The sequence below is a fragment of the Anser anser genome (assembly GCF_964211835.1).
Source record: "Anser anser genome assembly, chromosome: 18".
In the NCBI taxonomy this organism is placed as follows: Eukaryota; Metazoa; Chordata; class Aves; order Anseriformes; family Anatidae; genus Anser; species Anser anser.
The window spans coordinates 6,481,568-6,501,642 of NC_139739.1; the positions used below are offsets into that span (position 1 = coordinate 6,481,568).

The 20,075-nt window shown below is 47.5% G+C and overlaps 2 long non-coding RNA genes across 2 annotated transcripts; both read left to right on the forward strand.

Annotated features, from left to right (window-relative positions):
* Positions 1–1,443: 1,443 nt before the first annotated feature.
* Positions 1,444–4,223, forward strand: LOC310883757. The gene is made up of 3 exons (XR_014573721.1): positions 1,444–1,654; positions 1,767–1,819; positions 3,253–4,223. It is a non-coding gene; the product is annotated as an uncharacterized lncRNA (long non-coding RNA).
* An 11,906-nt stretch (positions 4,224–16,129) lies between these two features.
* LOC310883306 lies at positions 16,130–18,375 on the forward strand. Its single transcript, XR_014573471.1, has 3 exons — positions 16,130–16,345; positions 17,290–17,394; positions 17,535–18,375. It is a non-coding gene; the product is annotated as an uncharacterized lncRNA (long non-coding RNA).
* Positions 18,376–20,075: the final 1,700 nt, after the last annotated feature.

Sequence of the window (20,075 nt, forward strand, 5' to 3'; positions counted from 1 at the left end):
CATTCCCTCCGAGTAGTGCTGAGTTCTGCCAAAATGTTCACTCTGGCCAAATTGAGGGGAAAACCTCTCTGCTCCCCTGTGGAAACCAGAGGAATTTGCCATTTTTATTTAATGTTTTTAAAATATATTGCTCAGAAAACTAGCAGAGTTTCATCAGCACTAAAATATGGTGAGAAAGACGACCTCTAAATTTCAGAGTTTCCCATTCTCTCCGTCAACCAATGTTCACAGCAAAACTACAGGAGATTTATTAGGGATGCAGCCCCAGATGATGATGTTCGTGCTCAAGGCACGCCTGAGCACTCAGCCTTGAGGCCGGGGTCAGGGCAGCAACTCGTGCGTGAGTTGGGGATTCCTGTGAGCGATTGCCGTTGCTCCTGGTCCTGCCATGGGTCGCATTGTGTGTCCTTCAACACACATCCTGCAACCACATTGACAAAGAGGGCCATTAAAGGTGTGCACATCAGTGTGTCATTGTAGGAATGCTGCTCCCAGCTGGAAGGCTTGTATTGTGTTGGGCAGTTACAGGGGTTGTACACATTGTCCGTAGGGTCATGAAAAAGGGACACGGAGGAGTTCTGTCGCTCCTGTGTTGGCTGGCTACAAAATTAAGAAGACACCACTCAGCTGCTTCTAAGTACCGTTGGTCAAAGATATCTGCGGAAAATGTGTTTAAGAGGTTGCCTTATAGCCTCAGCTTCAATTTATTATACTTATTACAATTTTTGTCTGCACAATTTAGCGTAGCGTTGTGAATGTTATTAGCTGCTGCCTTAGGTTGTCAGAATTTGTACAAACGTGTTGCCATTTGACTAATTAAAGTCGGGCCAAGTGCACAACATCAGGCCTTGGGCTCCTCTGCTAATTGTGCTGAGCTTCCTACCTGTTAATTTATTGGCATAAATATTATCAGAAGGCTTTGATAATTAACAACTATTCATAAATCGTGCTTGTCAGCTCTCACCATCCTCTCAGATTATTTGTTAACAAAACGGGAGGTTGGAGCATTATAGCAGTACACTAACATGCCAAGTGGACATCTGAAAGAAAAAATGAAGCTGGAAATTTTATCTGTCTAAAAGTAAGGCAGAACTGGGCTGTGGGCAGAGCACCAGGCTGGGAGCATGCTCGGATCCCAGCTCTCCAACCATCTCCTTATGGGATCTCGTCTAGATCACATCAGTCTTTCTGGGCTCACTTCTATGTCAGAAAAATCGAAGCCATTGTGCTCGCTTGCTTTGCTCAGCGGCACGTAACCTTGGCTTAAAGGTGCTGTGTTGTTGTGTCTGCAGTGTGGTGCAGACAGTAACCCTATACCAAGACACCCACACCCCTGTTCTGTGAGTGTGGTGCTCCGCTGCTCTGCACGCTCAGATGTTTGGAGAGAAATGCACTTCCATTGTGTGGGGATGGAAGGAAGTTTCCTAGTGCCAGAGATGCTGTACGGGACTCCTCTAACTTTTTTAACTGCATATTTTTCCCCTTTTTATAGAGCCTAGAACTTTCTCCATTTACAGCTGGATGACACCATTAAAATTGGCCTTGGAGTTAATTTTAAGTAGGTTAAATTCTTGACTCTTAGAATCTAATACCACATGCACATAACCTGGCATAGCAATTTTCTTTGATTTGCATCTTAAATATCTTCACAAAGGTAAGGTGTGCTTTGTATCTGTGCTTACGAAAACAAGCTCAGTGATGGATTATGAAGAAAGTTTTCTTGCCTGGTTTCTCCTACTACATGTGCTTTTTCTTCTTTCCAGCAGCAAGAGAACTGAAGACTTCCTTGACTGATGGATTCATCCAGGACATCTCAGAGGTAGGTAGGAAAGATAACTATTGACTTAACAGATGATGGTGGTTGACATGAACCTAAAAGATTAATGCATAGCTAAAAATGACATCTCAGATCCTGAAACATGTAGTTTTCTGGGCTGTAAATAGTCTCTTTTTAAAACCAAAAATGTAAAGCTGAACCTTGGTAATAATTCTTTCTTCAGCAGCAATCTGTCTGTGCTAGGATATTTTTATAGCGCTAGCCATTGATCTCGAGAGCTGCTGCGTTTGAAACAATTATTTCAAAGAAACATTGAGGAAGAAGCAAGATCATCCTCGCACAAGATTTTTTTTGATCACTTAAATATATTCACTGTAGAAATACCTCCCTCAAAAGAGGTGAAGATCGTTCCCAGCATCCAGGGCTGCTTTTTTCCTGCTCCGCCTGCCAGAAGTTTTGCAGCTGGTACAATTCATTCATTCGATTCAATCTGTGCTCTCTTAAAACGGCAATGAATTTGATGATCAGTGTGCTGGGTTTTTAACATACGATTTTCTCTCCACTTTGAGCTACTCACTGGCTATTACCATGCACCACAATAGCTTTTCCAGCGCTTTCTCCGGAGAGGCAGAGTGGAAACAGCAGCAGATGGATTGTGTGATGGGATCTCCACCTCCTTGGTAGGAAACTGGTGGGTGCTGGTGAAGATCTCCGAAATCTGGCACTGTGTTTAGTTGTTATTGGTACAGAATCTCTGAATTTCTGCTCCTCCTCCAAACTGCAGTGCACCAGCAAGTCAGTGTGTGTAATGATGGTCTGCTCTCGCAGGCCCTTGAGTTGGGAGGAGCCCAGTTAGCTTCCAGAAAGCCGGGCTTGGGAAGTTCTAGGCCTAAGACTGGTGAGTAATACCGGGAAATAGCACTGTGCTTGAGACAGGTGTTGGGCCATGAATTTGTGTGACCCAGCTCTCTTCTTATATCCTGTGCTTTGCTTTTGCTGACCAGAGAGCACTAGCACTGGGCCAGTCTTATCACCTTCCTGACGGCAAAATCCTGCACTTACCAAAATGCCCCTGGGCATCGGAGCAGACTGGGAAAGAGATTGAGAGGAGGGAAGAATTTTTAACAGGACAGCTGGGGAGCTGGGGTGGGGATGCTAGGATGAGAAAGGGGTTGGGAATGAGCAGGAACTGGGAAAACCGAGGAGTTCAAGGAGACAAAAGCACTTGTCGGGGAGAAGCCTGTATAAACCTTCACAGGTGCAAGTGTGGATAGAAATAAACAGGGAAATACTGGCATTTATGACCATCTCCACAACACATTATACCATTGTTACAACCTTCAAAAACATACTGCCTACTTCCTCTTATTCTTCTGAAAATTATTGTTTCACGACAAAGCCCCAGCCCTACAAAAGCTCCCCATACATAATTCATGTACGTGCAGGGTTCTGTCTTTTTTTTTTTTCCCTTGCAGATCTTCCCAGAGTACTCCAGGGAGATCCATTTATCAGGTCCAAAGCAAAGCTTTGTTTTTCCCTCTCCCCTTGGACAAAAAGCTCTCACCAGGTGCCAGCGTTCGGAGCAGCGTTACAGCCTGCCTGTGTCCAGGACCCGGTGCTGCCACACTCCTGGCAGCTTTCGGTGAGTGACAAACTGCTGCCGCCCTCCTCTGCACATGTGTGCAATATTAATAACTGTTTTGTTGACCCTCGTGTTTTCTTTCAGTGTGTCCCAGTAGAACTGAAGCAATGCACACAATTTTCCACGAGAAATTACAGACGGGTGACTTAATGGAGAAACCCACCCACTCCTTTGACTACCCTGGACAAATATTTCTATAGCTGCTGCTGGATTCATGTGCACTAATGAACTGAGAGCAGGTTTCCAGGATGGGAGCCCAGTCCTGAAATCTTTGGCAAGCCAGGGCTTCCGGCGGGGCAGCGCATCTCGTTGTGCGACGAGGACTGCACAGAGGGAGCAGTCGGTGCAGCCTGAGCCCTCGCACCCCCCAGATGTGTCCCCTTGCCATGAGTCACTGCAGGCACCCTGGGAATAGTTGCATTATGAGGAAAACTGTCAGCATGCTTTATCTCCCATACAGCTCTGATCCATCTTCCACCCTCTGTCCTCCACTACTGCAGTAGCAGTGTTATATGCAGAGAAATTTTCATTATGGTTATTTTCCCTATGCCTTTTTCATATTTCTGCATTATTTTGTACACAGCGCAGAAGAACAAAGGTTCCTTTAAACAATTACAGTCTTTCCTCCACTAAATGTAGATTATTTTTTCTTTCTGATGGTTGTTATAAAAAATCATACTAATTTACACTGCTAATGACAGGTTTACTGGCATTCATGCAACTCTTACTGTCGATATAGTTTTTGTTGTTGTTGTTGTTTTTAATGACTGTATGAGTGTTATTTCAGAAGCCAGCACTTCTGGGCTCAGTTTACAGCCAGTGGGTGTCGTTCTGTTGCCTTCGCTGGCATTTCTGCTTCTCAGCAGCAGCCCACTAGACCCAGGTGCTCTGGGCGATTTCCTTGTTGCTACAGAACCGGGGCAGACATGGGAAATCTGAATCGGGTTCTAAGGTTCAACCCCGATAGATTCCTTAAGTAATTTACAGCAAGGTAACCTCTTTCCCCAACTCCTGTTTGCAAACAGACATGTAGGAAATAGGGACGCCTGCCCCATGGCCTCAGCTGCAAAGGACCGTGATGGGTTGACCCCGGGCAGCAGCGAAGCCCCACCACCCACCCGCTCTCTTGCCCACCCCACCAGCAGGATGGAAGAGTAAAAGCAAGAAAAAAAACATGGGTTGGGATAAAGACACTGGTTCTATGGCCTCCGGTCCATATCTCCATGATGTTTATTTGCAGCAGGACCTGCTGCCCTTGGCCCTGCCTGCGCAGCCAGGAGCAGCTGGGGCAGGACCAGCCTGCGAGTACATGTTTGCACAGAGCTCGGCTGCAATCACCACTGAGCTGGTGTTTAAAGCTTTGCTAGAAACCAAGTCTCCATGATCTGAAAAGGATTTTCCCTTTCTTTCTGCATGCACAAAGGTATGTTGATTGGGTCTTCGATATTTAAAACCTTTGTATCAGGAGGAATTGCCAACTGGGCAGGATGCTGGCTGCTGAACAATTTGTCATGTTTCCACTTTAAAATCACACATAATTAGCTAAGTGTACCCGAGGAAACCCTAATTTACATAATTGTTACATTCTTTTAAAAATTAGTTAGATTGGAGCATTTTCTGCTCTGCCTTTGCTGATGCCCTCTGGAAATGCTGGAGACCTGGCTATTGCTGAAAACAAGGACCTTGGGGACAGGTAAAACCTGACCTTTATGCTGCCAGGGCATGTCCTCTCGCCTCAACACACGGGCAATTTCTGCACAGGAGGGAAGGGAGCTGGGGAAGCCATATGGAGAGTCTGAGATCACATAATTGACTTCTTTCCCCTCCCCTCCTCCAGTGTGCTGAAACACCTGTAAAAGTGTCTCGCCTTTTGCTAAAAATAAGTAAGAGAAGCAGCCCCTAACACCCAATTATCTCAGACTGGGAGAAACAGTTGTGATTAAGGTTTTAAGGCAGCCTTCAAACAGGCATCTGAAAATATGTCCAAACTGCAAACGACAGCAGATGTACGGTGGAAGGGAATGTGGATGGCAGTCATTGACTTGAGAAGTGCACGGGATAATAAAAGAGGTGTTAACAGATGGGAGATAAAAAACGAAGGATGTGGGAAGAGCAAAGCCTGTGAAGTAGCTGTTGATGGAAGAGAAGTGGAAAACAGTGCTTGAATGGAGACGTTTGGTGGCTGCAGACCATTCCTCCAGCTTTTGAGCAGGAGAACTGGAGCTTGCCTTCTCTTGGGAAGGAAGAGCTGGAAATAAAGTGGCTGAAAACTCCCATCCAGGCAAAACTGTTTTCCAGATGTTTTTGTCTTCCCCTAGAGCAAAACCCCAACCTTTCTCACAGCCTCTGTGCCACACTGTTGTAGGGCCAGCCCCACCACACCCCCCCACCAAGACAGGGTCCATCCCGTGGGCACTGCACTGTGCCTGCCTGCCTCTGCTCTGTGTAATTAAATGTGTACTTGATCAGGGAAAGGCAGACAGCGTCTTAGTGGTAAACATGTTCATGTGACGGGCCGTGAACCTACCCTGAGCAGAGCAGGGGGCCCTAAACCTCCACCTCCTCCCTCCCTGCCATCCCTCCTGCAGCCTGAGCCTCTCCCCCGAGTGCCCCAAGGACACTGCCAAGGCAGGATGGTTTCTTTCTGTCCCAAATGTCTTGGGCAGCCCTCGCTGTGCTGCAGCTGAAACATCCTTGCTGCATCCACACTGCCTGCTAGGACTTGAACCCCTGCCTGTGCCTTTTCTTAGCTGCTTTACGTGTTGTTGAACCCCAAAGTGTGATGTCTAACACCAGACCCCCGCCTGCTTGCCCCCTTTGTAACAGCCCTTCCACAAAGTGCCCTGAAGTCCTGAGCTCTGCCTGAATCCACGAGCAGACAGCTATTTTTTTTTTTCCCCAGGAATGTCACTGTTGTTTATGTGCTGGTTTATACTGCTGAAAGCCTTCTCCAAATGACTCCCAGGTTCTGGGAAGCTGAACAGACTGAAAGACAAAAATCAGTGCTTCTCCTGATGCTTGTCACGACCTGACATACCCAATACATTCGTGGCTGCTGTAGGCAACTAGAACAGCTCGAGTGTCTTTTTATGACACTTGCTTTTCTTGCAAAGGAAATGACATCTGACTCTTCTCTCAGTAACAAAACCCCCTTGAGAGCTGAAGGGATTCACTGAAGTTGCCAACCCCTCTCACTGAAACGCTGGGCAGGTGGGAGCTAGGTAGCGGCTGCAGGACGTGCAGGGCTGGGAGCTGTTGCTTCCTACTAACACCCATCCCGACACAAATGCTGAGCCCCGGGGACAAGAGCAGACAAGGACAGGGAGGGAGCAAAGCCAGCGGCTCGTTTTCTGCAGAAAATTTGCTGTCCGAACCGCCAGGATTTCTTTTTGTACCGTCAAGCTTCAGACGTGCAGGCAAAGTGATGTTTGCAGAGGATGTTGCTGCTTGTGCCAGCGTTCGGAGTCGAATTAAGGGACTTGACGCTGAGGACACTGAGCAAACGTGCAATCTAACCCAATATGTCAAAGGGAGAGAGAGGGGGGCTTTCGTGCTGGTTAATGGACTGTCCTTCAGAGCCGCCGCGTTTGCCTCGGGGAATGACGCACGCACCGGGCAGGACGGGAGTGCTTGAAGGGAATTAGGCTGTATAATTTCAGGTTGCCTTTGAGTCAAAGAAAGTTTTCAGAGATTCATTCCTTATTTATTGACATGTTTGCTTTTGCTGCAGAGAAAGAAAAGGAAATTTCCTGTGAGATGAAAATAAAACCACTTTCCATCTTGCCTGTAAAAGGTGCCTCAGGACTTTTATGAAGTCCTTGTTGCAAATTGCCAGCAACGTTAATTGAAGACTGGACAAAAACACTGATTTTTTTTTTTTTTTTTTTGGTTTATGTGAATTCTTGCCTTTGCTTTGCCTAAGTGCACTCTGTGTCTGTGATGCTGAATGTGGCCATGTGCAGAATAAAATCACATTGCTTCTGGAAAGTTTTGTGCAGATTTCTTTTTTTTTAAAAGGCAACAAAAACCATCCCTGAATTGCTCAAAATACTTCTTACATTATATCTCTCTGGCTTGAGGCTGGCGGTACCTCAGAGGTACAAAGCAGATGAAGCAGCCCTCCTTTCTCTAATAAAGCCACTCTGAGCAATAAGCAAAGAGGAGCTTTTGTTGTGCCCTCATGCGGCTGCGACTGAAAGCCGCCGGCGCTTGGTGTTTCCCTCCTGCTCCTGCGCCTGGCCGTGCCCAGTATCTGTCCCAAGCCAGCTCTGGGAATTCCCGGTGCCTTGCAGAGCCTGCTGTAGCTGCAACTCCTCGCAGGTGTGCGGCGCGATCTTTAAACACCTCCGTGGGGAGGCCACCTCTTTATTTTTGGCTGGCTCTCACAGCGGTGCAAGGAGCAATGATCCGTGCTGAGAACAAACAGGAGCTAACAGGCTTCAACATGCTTTGCTGCACGGGAGTTACAATGGCACGGCAGCTATTACCATTCATTTAGGGGCACGGAGGCTGCCTCGATAGAAATAAGCTACAGAGGTGGAATCTGCTCCATTATTTTCAATAGGAGATGCACTGAGCATAAAGAGGTCAGCATCTTCAGCATGGACAGCAAAAAAAAAACATTGGTTTAACTACCGTGCACTGCCCCACTTTATTTACAGCAGCTTTGAGTGTCCCCATGTACAAGTGTCCCCACGTACGACAAGGGTCCCCACCTCCAGCGGGCTGGTGGCCCCACGCAGGGTGAGGAGCAGCGAGGGCTGGGCTGGAGCAGTAAATCAGCATCATTGCTCAGGCTCCTTTCCTGGCTCAGCCCCAGGTTTGTGCAATTTATGGCAAACAGGTTCCACACCAATAAACCAGGGTAATGATGACTGCTGTCTCCTCCTTGCTGCCTGATGAAGGTTTGTAGGGTCAGGATCCTCTCTTAGTAGCTATGTTCTGTACCTACTACTGCACAGTCCGGTCCCAGTTAAGCTCTTTTGGGGTTGTTCTTGTGCCAGTAAATTCTATCATATGTAGCTTTGCTTTAGACTGGGTAGCACTGTTCTATCCCGGGCACATCCTGAATGACAGCCAAGGTTTCCTGGCTGGTGAAGAAAAATATATAGCAGCCAGTTTTATGACTTATTGGGACTCCAACAAAGGATGCAAGGTGGAAAGTCCTTCTCATGGCACATTCAATTTCAGCTTCCATGCGATTGAACTGCATTTTAAAATCAAAAAAAAAAAAAAAAAGTTATCCATTTTCCTGATGTGCTGGAAGAGTATAGAGGTATTTTCCAGTACAAGGGACTCTCTCTCTCATCTTCTCCTGCAAACTTCACTGACCAGGCTGACAGCTCACCGACTCGGAGCTGCAGTTCATCAGCCAAGCCCTGCTAATGCGCCCAGCTCCGCCTGAGGCTTTCACTCGCCTCCGCAGCACTGATGCAGCTGCAGGTCCCACATGGCAAAAAATGCATTTGGAGTGAGAGGGGAAACAGCAGGAAAAAGTGGCGGGGCAAGGGCCAGGCTGGGAGGGGACGGTCTGCCTTCCTCTGCTCACCCACAGCATCTGCATGTCCTCCCTTCCAGCCCCGCTCTTTCACCTCTAGGCTGGGGCTTCTGAGCCAGCTTGGCCTGAGCGAATGCACTACGCTAGCTGGGGGGCTGCTGCTTTGTTTTACCTTGGCATCATTGTTTTGGGGTACAACTTCTGTCTGGCCTTCATCATCTGTGTGCTGATTACCTATTTTCACCTTCCTTATGTCTGAGGGAGGTGCGAGAGCCCTGTAATCCTTTTCTTTCTGCACATTACTGTAAATCCTCATGAATCTCTATTAAATTTGAGCAAGAGCATGAAGATAGTTTGCAGCTGCCTTGTTGATCTTATATTTCCTTGCTGTGAAGCTGAGAATTAAATGGCTAATAAGGCATCTGCTCCAAGCAGGAACTTCAAGACTGTGACAAAAACAGGTTTGGGTTATTGGTTTTTCTTGCCATCGCATAATCACGTTATTAAAGCCTTTTGGGATGCCTGGTTAGAGGCACTGACTGTCAAAGCGGATGCAGCTGGCAGAGCACAGGAGCACGCAGCAGCTGGGGCGTCGGAGGCACCTCCACAGCTACAGGTGGAGAGATTTGGTGGCAAGGAGGAGAGGTCAAGCTTGCCCCAGCCCCCAGTAGCCCAGCTGCATGTGGGGACACTGGCAGGAGCAGGACAGGTCTGCCCGGGCTGGAGAGCTCGGTGGGCACCTTGGGAAACAGACCATGGACACTCCTGTTTTGACTTTCAGGCAGATAATTGATACTATTTTTTGGATCATTAAAAAAAAAAAAAAAGTTAAAAAGATAAAAAGATAGTGTCAGACCTGTCATTTTCATGTTCATTTGAACTCCAAGTTAATTCTAATTCAATTAATTAACGCTGCCGCTTGATGGAATGGGTCTTATCCACTGTGACTATGGCTCTCATTGCTGTGATTAGCAATGCCTTAAAGATAAATTAAGTTTTCAGATATTCTGGGCACTGCTTATGTTATTTCCAGTTAGAAGGTGTTGCTCAGCACAGGAGTCGCAACGTCATTGCAGCCACTACAGTGATGCACCTAGGAAAAAGCAAATATTTCTCTTATGAATGAAATTGCATCCATTTTCACTAAAACAGCTCTGTCCCAGTTTGCTAGGGCATTTTCATAACGATTTTTTTTTCTTAATGGGAATTTGCTCTAGACCTGTAACACACATTTTTAAAGAGGAGGTGTTGGTACTAATGCACTGAACTGCCGTTATAGCCAAAATGAAGCTCAGCTCGTCGCTTCCAGAGACGAGGCCACTTTGGCTTTCTGAGTTGAAAAAATGTTGGCAGCAGAGTAGCGATCACCCCATGTGTGAAACAGTCTCATTCCGTTCTGCACTGTTGACAATTTTGTGCAAAAACATCGTCTGCTGGGGACTCCTGAACTTTGATGTTCCTTGTGGTGTTCAATTATTTCTTCCTAATGTTATGGTTGTGGTCACCAGAGCAGAGGTGCCACTGCGGCTCCATACTGCTGCAGAGGGCATTCGAAGCAAAATATTTCACGGTCATTCTAGTAATTAAACCTTCATTAAAGTTCACCTTTACCATCTTCAGCCCCAGTGTTTTACAGTACAGTTCTAATTAACTTTCGGGTGAAGACTCATCCCTAATAAGCAACTGTGTTTGCCAGGCCTTTTTCCACACAAAATCAAACTGAAGCATATGTATATTTTTCTTCTCTTCCTTCCCACCGAGAAGCTTACCTGCCAGGCTGCCAGGCTTACCTGGCAGACTACCCCCAGCTGTTCTTTCACCATTTTCAAGGATTAATTAGACCCCCGCCTTGAGATATAGTTAAATAGCACCCAAAGAATTCTTCAGGAGACTTTGTGCTCTGCCCCGCACCTCTAACACTGTGTGGATGAGGACGCACACTTTCAAAGAATCATAGCCTGGCTCAGGTTGGAAGGGGCCTCAAAGATCATCCAGTTCCAACCCCACTGCCATAGGCAGGGACACCACCCACTAGGTCAGGTTGCTCAGGGCCTCGTCTAAGTTCCTGATGGATCGGTGTGATTCGGCACTTCCTTTTGTTGTGGTGGTGGTTGTTTCTTCCTGCAGATGAAAGTCACTGTTAAAATTGGACACTTTCACACATTCGCAGTGTTAAAAATCATCCCAAGGAGCAATCTTAGCTTTGAATTTCTCCTGTAAGCAGCAGGAGGTAGGGGCCGGTGCTCGGGTACACATGCCTGAGCAGTAGGCCCCACGGGCGGGACCAGGCCTTCTGCTCTGGGGCTCCTTGCTGTTCCCACTCCCCAGGTAGCTACCAGAGATGCCTTCAGGTGGATTTAAGTGCTGGCAGGCCTTGGGGGCATTGTACACATGCATTTTGCTCTTCTAACACTCTTGGGATGGAAATAACAGTACATTTGCCCTCTCCCAGCTAGTCAAATAACTGCTACCTCTGCCTGCTGCATGCTGGAACTCCTCCTTGTGCCTTTTTGGTACTTGTCTAGGCTGAAAATAGATGTGCTTCTGAACACCTCTTTACACTTATGTCAGGCTGGGTTGTATTACCTGAGTAATGAAGATATCAAAACACATTGATTTTCCCCTTCAGGGGCTTTTGTCCCCCAGTTTGTTTTGCATTGATTGGAAGAAAAGCTTTTGGGTTGCTCTGAACATGTAAGTTGCGGGTCATTTCCAATAAAACCAGCAAAAACTTTTAAAACCAAAGGAAAGCAAAAATCATTACTGGTTGTTCTTTACCAGGAACGTTTTGACCGAGCAGTGCATAGCAAAGGACAAGCCGTGAAGGACACGCTCCTGTTTCCTGTGGAGCCAGAGGAGATTCCCTCATGTTGAAACCCCCTGTGAATGCGGCATCTTTCTGCGTCAGAGCACTTGAGCAGTGTTTTTAGGCAGAGGCAATGTGCTAGAGGAGATGTGTGAGACAGTCTGGGCAGATTAATTGTGGGCCCCAAACCCTCTTCCTTCTCCCTGGGCTGGGTTTGTGCTTGTTTTTGACCAGAGCTCTTCTAATCCTCTGTGCTAAGAGGAGAAAACTTGTCATCCCACTCGTAGGAAAGGGAGAGCTACTAAACTTCTAGGCTCATTTCCAGAACGTACGAAATTTTAGGATCAGTTCCAGCCCACTTCGGGGAGTGGGCTTCATGTGAGTTTGTCTTGCTAAACACCTTGCCGGGAGGAAGCTGTGGACATCCACACCAGGTGGAGATCTGAATGCAGGGCTGGTCCTCCCTTCATCTTTGTATGAGACAGTTGTGCTACGAACTGACCTTCAGATGCTGCTTATGCAAATTATCATTTGCATAGCTAATTGCTATTTATTGATACTAACCTGACCAAAATAAGCCATTGCTTATTAAAAATAAATTGTCCCCCCCAGACCTTGAACTTACACAAGGTCTTACTCAAAAGAAAATAATGCTACATTCAAAAAAAGTCTGAGTATCTGTTATCTTAGCTCACTGTTTTCAAAGTGGCTATAAAACATTCTTCCAGTGACCTGACAGCAGTGTGCTCAGCAAACACTGTGTGAGCTGCTTTTGCTGGCTTCCTATTCTGGATCTCCCAGTTTTATACATGTGATCATGTCTCCTTGCTTCTCATGCTGCTGCAAACTCCACAAGACTTTTGGTTCCCTGTCTCTTCACAGTCTAGATTCTTTGTGCCATGGCCATGTCCCCTGAGAAAGAGTTAGGTACTGCAAGTACAAGACAGATAGTCACTTCACTTCCATTTTAAACATCTAATTCTGCCTTCAACAAGATTGGGCTTCACCCCTTCCCCTTTACTCCCATCGTGTTAGCATTAACCACCTTCCAGGTCCTGTCCCTTTTGGTTTTAACATGCTCAGATTAACAATGACTATGTTCAGTGAGTAGGAAATAATATATATATTCCACTTGACTTTGCTAGTGCTGTTCGGGTCAACGGGAAGAAATTTTTCCAGTGATAAATGAAAAGGCCATTTAAAAATAAAGCTATGATAGTCTGTGCTGTTAGCACATGAACTGAAAGGATGAGTTCATTTGGGGAGTATTAACTCCCCTCCTAAAATACTCTGCTATCTGTTTGTAGTCACAGCAGGTACGTGTCTGGTCCCAGCAACTCTGCAAGAGTAGGGTGATGTAGATGGCCAAGATGAAGAGGAAGAGGCTGATGGCTGGCTGGGCACCAAAGCTCAGAAGAGCCCAATTTCCAGCTTTGCTACTTGAAGCCTGGGCTGCTACCTTGATTTGGGAGACTCCTTCCCCATGATACTACAGAATTGTGTTCTGACCTCCGTGGTGCGCTATTTCAGGACCAAGGTGAAACTATTGTGATAAATAGTGTAAATTGGTTGTAAATAGAAAATAATAAATGTCTGAAGAAGCCATTTGTGAGTCTCCCTTATGGTAAGTGCGACATGGAGGGTCCCACGAAGCCAACTGGTGCGATTACACTTCCTGTGCTCTGCACTGGCCTCACTGCCGGGGCCCCGATTTATCATAGTCACCTCCCCCAGCTTCACCCTGCTGCTTGCATGGGAGCAGAGATGCTGCGGCACTCGGTGGATGCGCAGAGTAAGCACAGATCTGAGAAAGCAGCTTGGGCAGCAAAGCATCCTTGAGTGGGCACACAATTAAACGAGGCTTGTCCCTGAAGTACCTGAAAGTCTCATCAAACAGAAGCTGTTCACATAGGATTTGTGATTTACTTTAAAGTCTCTGGATTTAGCTTTTCAGCTTTTGGGGATCAGACCGGCGTGCCCACTCTGAGGATGGCTCAATGACAGATTACACATTAGCTCATCTCTTGCTGTTTTACAATAGCATGCAATGGGATTTAAATTAGGTTCAGCACTGTAATCGTGTTGCATTTATAACAGCAGTGAGATAATTCCCAGGCGTTGGTTACGTAGCCTCCGAGGGAAAGACATTTCAGACGTGTTCAGCAGAAATGTGCCGTGTGAGCCACGGTTGTAATTTCATTAACGGGATGCCCCGCAGCTCCTGCCGGGAGCCGGAGCGACGTGCTTGCCTGCTTCAGGTCAGCGCTGCGCCGGGGACCAGTGTGCTTCCCTGCCTGCGGGACAAGCTGCAGGCACGCGTGGTTCTCGGGTCTCCATCCCCACGCCTGACCCATGTCTGAGGCTCCTCGGCAAAGGCTGAGCTCTGGGCACAGGCAGGAGCTCACATCATGCATGGGGCGAAAAGGAAGCGGGCTGGGAATCCCTGTGGCGTTTGTGAAAGCCCCAGCTGTTTGCCAGGGGACGCATATAAGTGTTGACATTTAACTCCCTGCCTGTTCTGAGACAGGGAAATGCTTCCTCAGCATGCTGGAGCCGTGCGAGGCTGACATTTCGGAGAGCCCCACGTGCCTCTTGCTCAGGTGGTGGCGTTATCCCTGGCCGCGTGCTGGCTGCTCCTGCGGGGACCCCAAACCTGGGGTCAGCATCACTGAAAGCGCAGGCGGGAGGGAAACGAGAGGATGTGCTCAGAGGGCAGCCACCAGCCTGTGGGCGCTGAGGGTGGCAGGGGAAAGAGCAGGCATTCGTCTCTTCTCTAGCAGCAATGCACCCAAACTGACATGCACCCATCAAGGGCAATTTCCATGGGGGCATTCAACTGCCCAGTGCCGTCCACACTACCACAGTGGAGGCAGGAGGGAGGCAGGAGCTTTCCTATGACTTTGAGCATTGCCACAGACCACCACGTCCCGTCCTGGCAGAGGCTGTGCACACGCGTGCATGTGTCACACGTGAGCCCCGTGGTAGCAGTGGGACCCCAGGAGAGGAGGTGGGGACACCTGGGTGGCAGCAGGACCAGGGTGCTGAACCTTTCCGCACCTGCCTTCCCATTGCTTTTGCAAGCACCTCAAGTTTAAACAAAGTTTCCCTGGGGTTTCTCCTGCAAGTCCATCATTTCCCATCAGCACAGCACTACTTCAACTCCTTTTATGCACAGGAGGCCCCGAGGCAGTTGGTTTTATTAAGCAGATTTCTCACCATTTCATTTCCCCACATGATTCATTTTCTCCAGCTTGTTTTATGCATCTCAGCTCAAAACACAAGATTTAACTCAACGTGTCAGTGTCGGGAACTGAAGCGGGAGGTATGCCCCAGCCCGTGACCGTGCTCGGGGCCACGTCCCTGGGAAGGAGGGATGCAGGGGAGGCTGCCGGCACCAGCCGAGCTCTCCCTGATGGCATCTCCTATTTTCCAGGGTGTGATGCAGTGGGTGAAGGGTTTGCCTCCGTACAGCCAACTTTTTGCAACCCCCTCCACCACTATTTGCTCTGCACCTGATGGACAGGATCGCACCCAGGCTGGATGCCCCAGCAGCTGGCCTCTGCAGCTTCCCCCACTTCGGAGATGTTTTTGTCCTCTCCCAGCATGAAAACATTTGGAAAGCCATGTTAAAGGAGAGCTATAAAGCTGGACTCAGCTCCAGGTGTGTTAATTTCTTCAGAAAAAACATATTGACATATGAGGGAGGGGTGCCTCTGAATTTTTCCACCTGCGAAACGCAGCGGCTGCCCTGAGCCCCCTCCCCAGTAACATCCCAAGCTCTGTGCAACGAGGGCATGGCCCAGGAGGGACCCAATTTTAGCAGCACATTTGCAAGGTGAGCTGCTGAATGTGCAGCCAGCAGGAACCTTGCTCATGTTGTTAAGGAATGAAGCCATACATTTTTGGTAGAAAACTCCTGTTAGCTTAAAGCCTTTATTTAATTATTTATTTAAGGAAGAGCTCAAAACATGCTAAAAAGCAGAAGGAAAGGATGCAATCCCCTTTTACACCTGTATGAAATCTTCAGCAGGTTTTTAAATGCATCAGTCTGCCGATGCTTTGCAGGTGGGGGTCTGTGCCTTGCCCCCAGGTTTTTCTTAAGCCACACCTGGCTGCTTGCACTGCCCAGGGGCACCGAGGGGTAAGGCTGGCACAGCTGGGGGTGGATATGTGGGGGCAGTGGCTGGGAGCAGCTTGGGCAGGGTGTGCTAGTTCTGGCTGCTTGGAGGTCAGGGGATGTCCCCAGGGTGACAAGGAGTGGGTCACACCGTGCTTGGTGCTCTCCCAGCGCCCCCGCCTCGGCTGGCCAGGCACAGTGCTGTGGAGATGTGGCTTGGAGAGGGGACAGTGTGCCTGGGGAAAGTGGCACAGGAGAAAGCAAGCAGGTGTTGTGTAATTTCCATGGGTATTAAATGTGGGGGTGAGGAAAGGGGAAAAGTGATGGGGGAGTGGAGAGGGAAGGGAGCAGAAAGAGAAGTGTTTTTTCAGAGTGGAAAGTCTTGTTTTCCGCAAGTGCGAAGCGCTGCTGTAAAGAAAACTCTTAGAAAATTACTTGTGTGTGTGTGTATATATATATATATTATATGTAATGAAAGAAACTCTTCAAGCATCCAGCTCTTTCTGGTAAGTGAAAACTTCTAATAACTGGCTTCTTAATGCTACAGGGCTGTTTTGTTTTTTGCTTCTCTCCTGAAAAGCATGTGTTGGGTCTTGCTGTGTCTGATGCTGCCCGGTTCTCCCTGGGACTGGTCCCTGCCCGCCGTGCTGGTGAGCCCTGGCCCCGTTTGCACCCTGCAGCCCAGGGCAGCCAAGCCCTGTCCCCAGCTGGAGACTGGTGGTGAGCGCTGCCCCGATCCATCCCAAAGCCTGTGGCCCATCCAGGAAGGCGAAAGCCTTTCCCTGCCTTCCTCTTCGACCTCCCTGCAATCTCCCTGCTGATGGCACGTTCAACAGCTCTCTCTTTGCTGCCTGAAGGCAATTGCTGCTGAAATTATATATATTTTATTACAACCTTTAAAATAAATGGCTCCTTTTAACGGTTAAATCTTCTCGGCTGTCCTTTAAGCATCAGAATGAAGGAAAAGTATTTTGTTTTTGCAGGATTATTTAAAGGTAGCTGGAGGGGAAAATAGAAATTCTCTTAATTTCTACACTTATCATAGATGGTGATGATCTCATTTTTGCTAGTTTTTACAATTAGAACACTTTATCTGTCAAACTCCCCATTGACACAATACTGTGCCACTCCTCCTCTAAGGGAGCGCTGCCATTCTTGGCACCAAAGGGGTCTTTTCTGCCTTTAAAGCTTTTACAGTAGTCCCTGTGATGCTCTTCTCTTGAAGCAAATATCAGAGCTAAGCAGACATGCAGGACATGGCTAAGTTTGAAAATATTTTTATATATTCTGAAGTAGCTGTCTTTAGGCATGTCTCTGGAGCAGGAGGTATGATGGTGTGATGAATTTCAAATCACAGCCTCCGTGGATCTCTTATTTTCCAAATACTGTGGGGTTTTTGTGTGTTTTTTCCCTGAAGGCTAAGGAAATACTATATAAATTTTCTTGGTAGGAAAATCTTGACAGAGGAATGGAGCAGCTTTCCTACATCTAGTACCTGTCTGCAGAGCAGAGGATGTGAAAGATGGACGTCAGGAGTTTGCCTTGTTTAGCCAAGGTTGCTTATCCTCCCATAGTACCTAAGATGCTCCCCATCCCACAAGAATATATATAAAGATCAGTGAAACATCACTGATCTGCATTAATCATATTTGGATTTCTACTTCTTGGGCCCTTTCCCTCCTCCTTTCCTTACAGGGAGCCCAGCATCATCTAGACACGTGGCTAGTGGTGGGCAGCCCGTGTCTCAGTGCTGCACGTGCCCTTTTGGAGTCACCTGAGTCCCACGAGCGAGCTGACATCCCAGAGGGATGCAGCAAAGCCAGCCCATGTCAGCGCTGATGTCTGAACGGCTACAAAGTACTGCTAATTGGAGGAGCTGGAATACACACAAACTCCTTGGGCTGAACTCGCATCCTTGTGCAAATTGAATTACAAGCAGGGATAAGTCTAATTGCACCAGACAGCAATTAGGAGGCCTTCACTGTCAGGAGACAGCTGCCTGGCGCTGGGCTGGCAAAGTTGCTTCCCTCCCATGGGAGGGGACCTGCGTGTGCCCAGAGCTGCTGGGGGTGCTTGGGGTGTTTGGGTGCACACCTGGTGATGCCCCCACAAAGCACACCCACCACAGATCCTGCACCCTGCCTACATTTGGCTAATCACTCACCCAGGGTATGACCATGCTCAGTCCTAGGTGCAGATGAGGGCCAGGTTATTTCTTGGCTCTGGGACCCGAGACCTCTGTTGTAGCCACCTAATTTCTTTCCACAGGCCCATTACTGTGTTGGCCAAACACCATGAGCTCTGTCCTGTGTGTCCCCCATGGAGCCCCTGAGAAACAAGGTGCTGCCACCAGCCCATTCTGCAGGTCTGGGTGGCCGGGGCTGTTGGACGTGCCTGGTCTCACATGGGATATCTGGGCTAAAGCATCGCCTGCCGTCTGTGCCCTGCACCAAAATTATCTGCTCCAGGGAACACAACGGGGGCATCAATGAGCAGAGCTGGACAGTGCTGAGCCTCCTGGCACCTGAGTTGTGGCCGTTCATATGTGAAGGATTTGGGTCTGAGTTGCCCGGCGTGGAGGTTTTAGAAACCTCCTCCTCCAAATTGGCTGAGGATTTGCAAGAGCTGTACCCCAATCTCCTTGTTCAAGCTTTAATAACATAGGGAATTAGCGGTAAAGTATTGGATGATTTAAAAATAACAAAACATTCCTGTAGTAAAGCTGTTTAAAAAAAAAAAAAAAGTATTTGATTGTACTTTGATTAAGCATGGGAGAAGTTGTGTATATAAAACATCCCTTTGGACATTTTGTTACTATAACCACCATAATAAAAGTTTGGTTTATGTAACAGCTTTCAATCTATGTAATGTACTTTATTCTGTAATATGGACATAGAGCTGAGCTGTGCTGTGATTGCCAGGAGCTGTGGTAATCCGTTATTCTGAGGACACAAGGGGTAAATAAGAGCTTTTCTGTAAAGCAGGGAGACATTTCAGGAAGGCCTTTAATAGAGCGGTGAGATTTTTGCCATATATACCTGGGCATCATTGCAAACAGGAAGATTTACTGGTACCTTCAAGCCAGAAGGTTCATGAGCAATTTATTTTCAAAGCACTGTGCTACTGCATATGTTTGTTCTTGGGAAAGGAAAACCATTTGGGGCATTTTTTTTTTTCTCCTCCCGGATCTGATGCTGTTCTGTGTGCTACAGCTTCAGCTTCTAACACAACGTGACATAACTTGCTGCTTAGGATCCAGGGAGTATGAAGGAGTCATTAAATTTGAATCCTGAGAAGTAATTAAGTTTCCAAAGTTGCTCCACAAATTACACCACTGTTTGTTTTGCACGCCTCTGCCATACAGAGCCATAATCCTCCAGATCTTAATGGGGCTTCTGTTCTTCTTCCTTCGTGAATCCAGGGGAGAGGAGAGTCAGGGTGAGATGCTGCCCCTGAGTCTGCCCCTTGTCTCTCTGACAGTGAAACCTTCCTCTTCTAGCAGAAACCACTTACTTTTGACCTTGATGGAAACATTGCCTTTGGCAAGAATAGCCACAAAGGCAAAAATCCCTGTGTGGATCTGAAAAGTGAGTTCTGCCATCAAGAACGGATTTCATAGTCAGGATTTGCCTTTTTTTAAACTGGCACTCTCCCTGCAGGGTTCAAGCAGGGAGGACAGATCAAGTGGGTTGAACTTTCCTTTGGTTGTAGTTTTGCTAAGCTCTAGAGGAGGTTGTGGAGAGAGAAGCCTTGCAAGTGCTGATCTGTCTGCTTTGGGTGCACTGGAGATGCTTTGCTCAGGAGATGCAGGGTTTTCATGTTAGGGCATTAACGGGGAAACTGAGAAGCCCTGGCAGCTGTCCTTAGGTTGTGCTCAGCTCTGTTAAGGGCCATGCTAGCTTTGAGAGCAATGTATTTCCAAAAGATGAATTTTTGATAGCAAGAAAAAGCCCTACATCTGCAAGACCAGCCCCAAAATATCCTTGTTTTGCCAACATCTCAGAACAGGCTCCACAGTTGCCAGCTAGGCCGTGCAAGTAGGCCATGGAAAACTCCTGGGCATGTGCTAAATGATTTAGCTCTAAACCCAAACAAGTGGCTCAAGCACATCTTAAAGGTTCTTCACTTAATGAAGAAAATGTTTAATTTGAATATTGAAGTTCTTACATCCTATTATATAAGGGAAGCAACTGAGTTTGCTTCTATACGAATGCAACAATGGCCTTGGCTAATAGC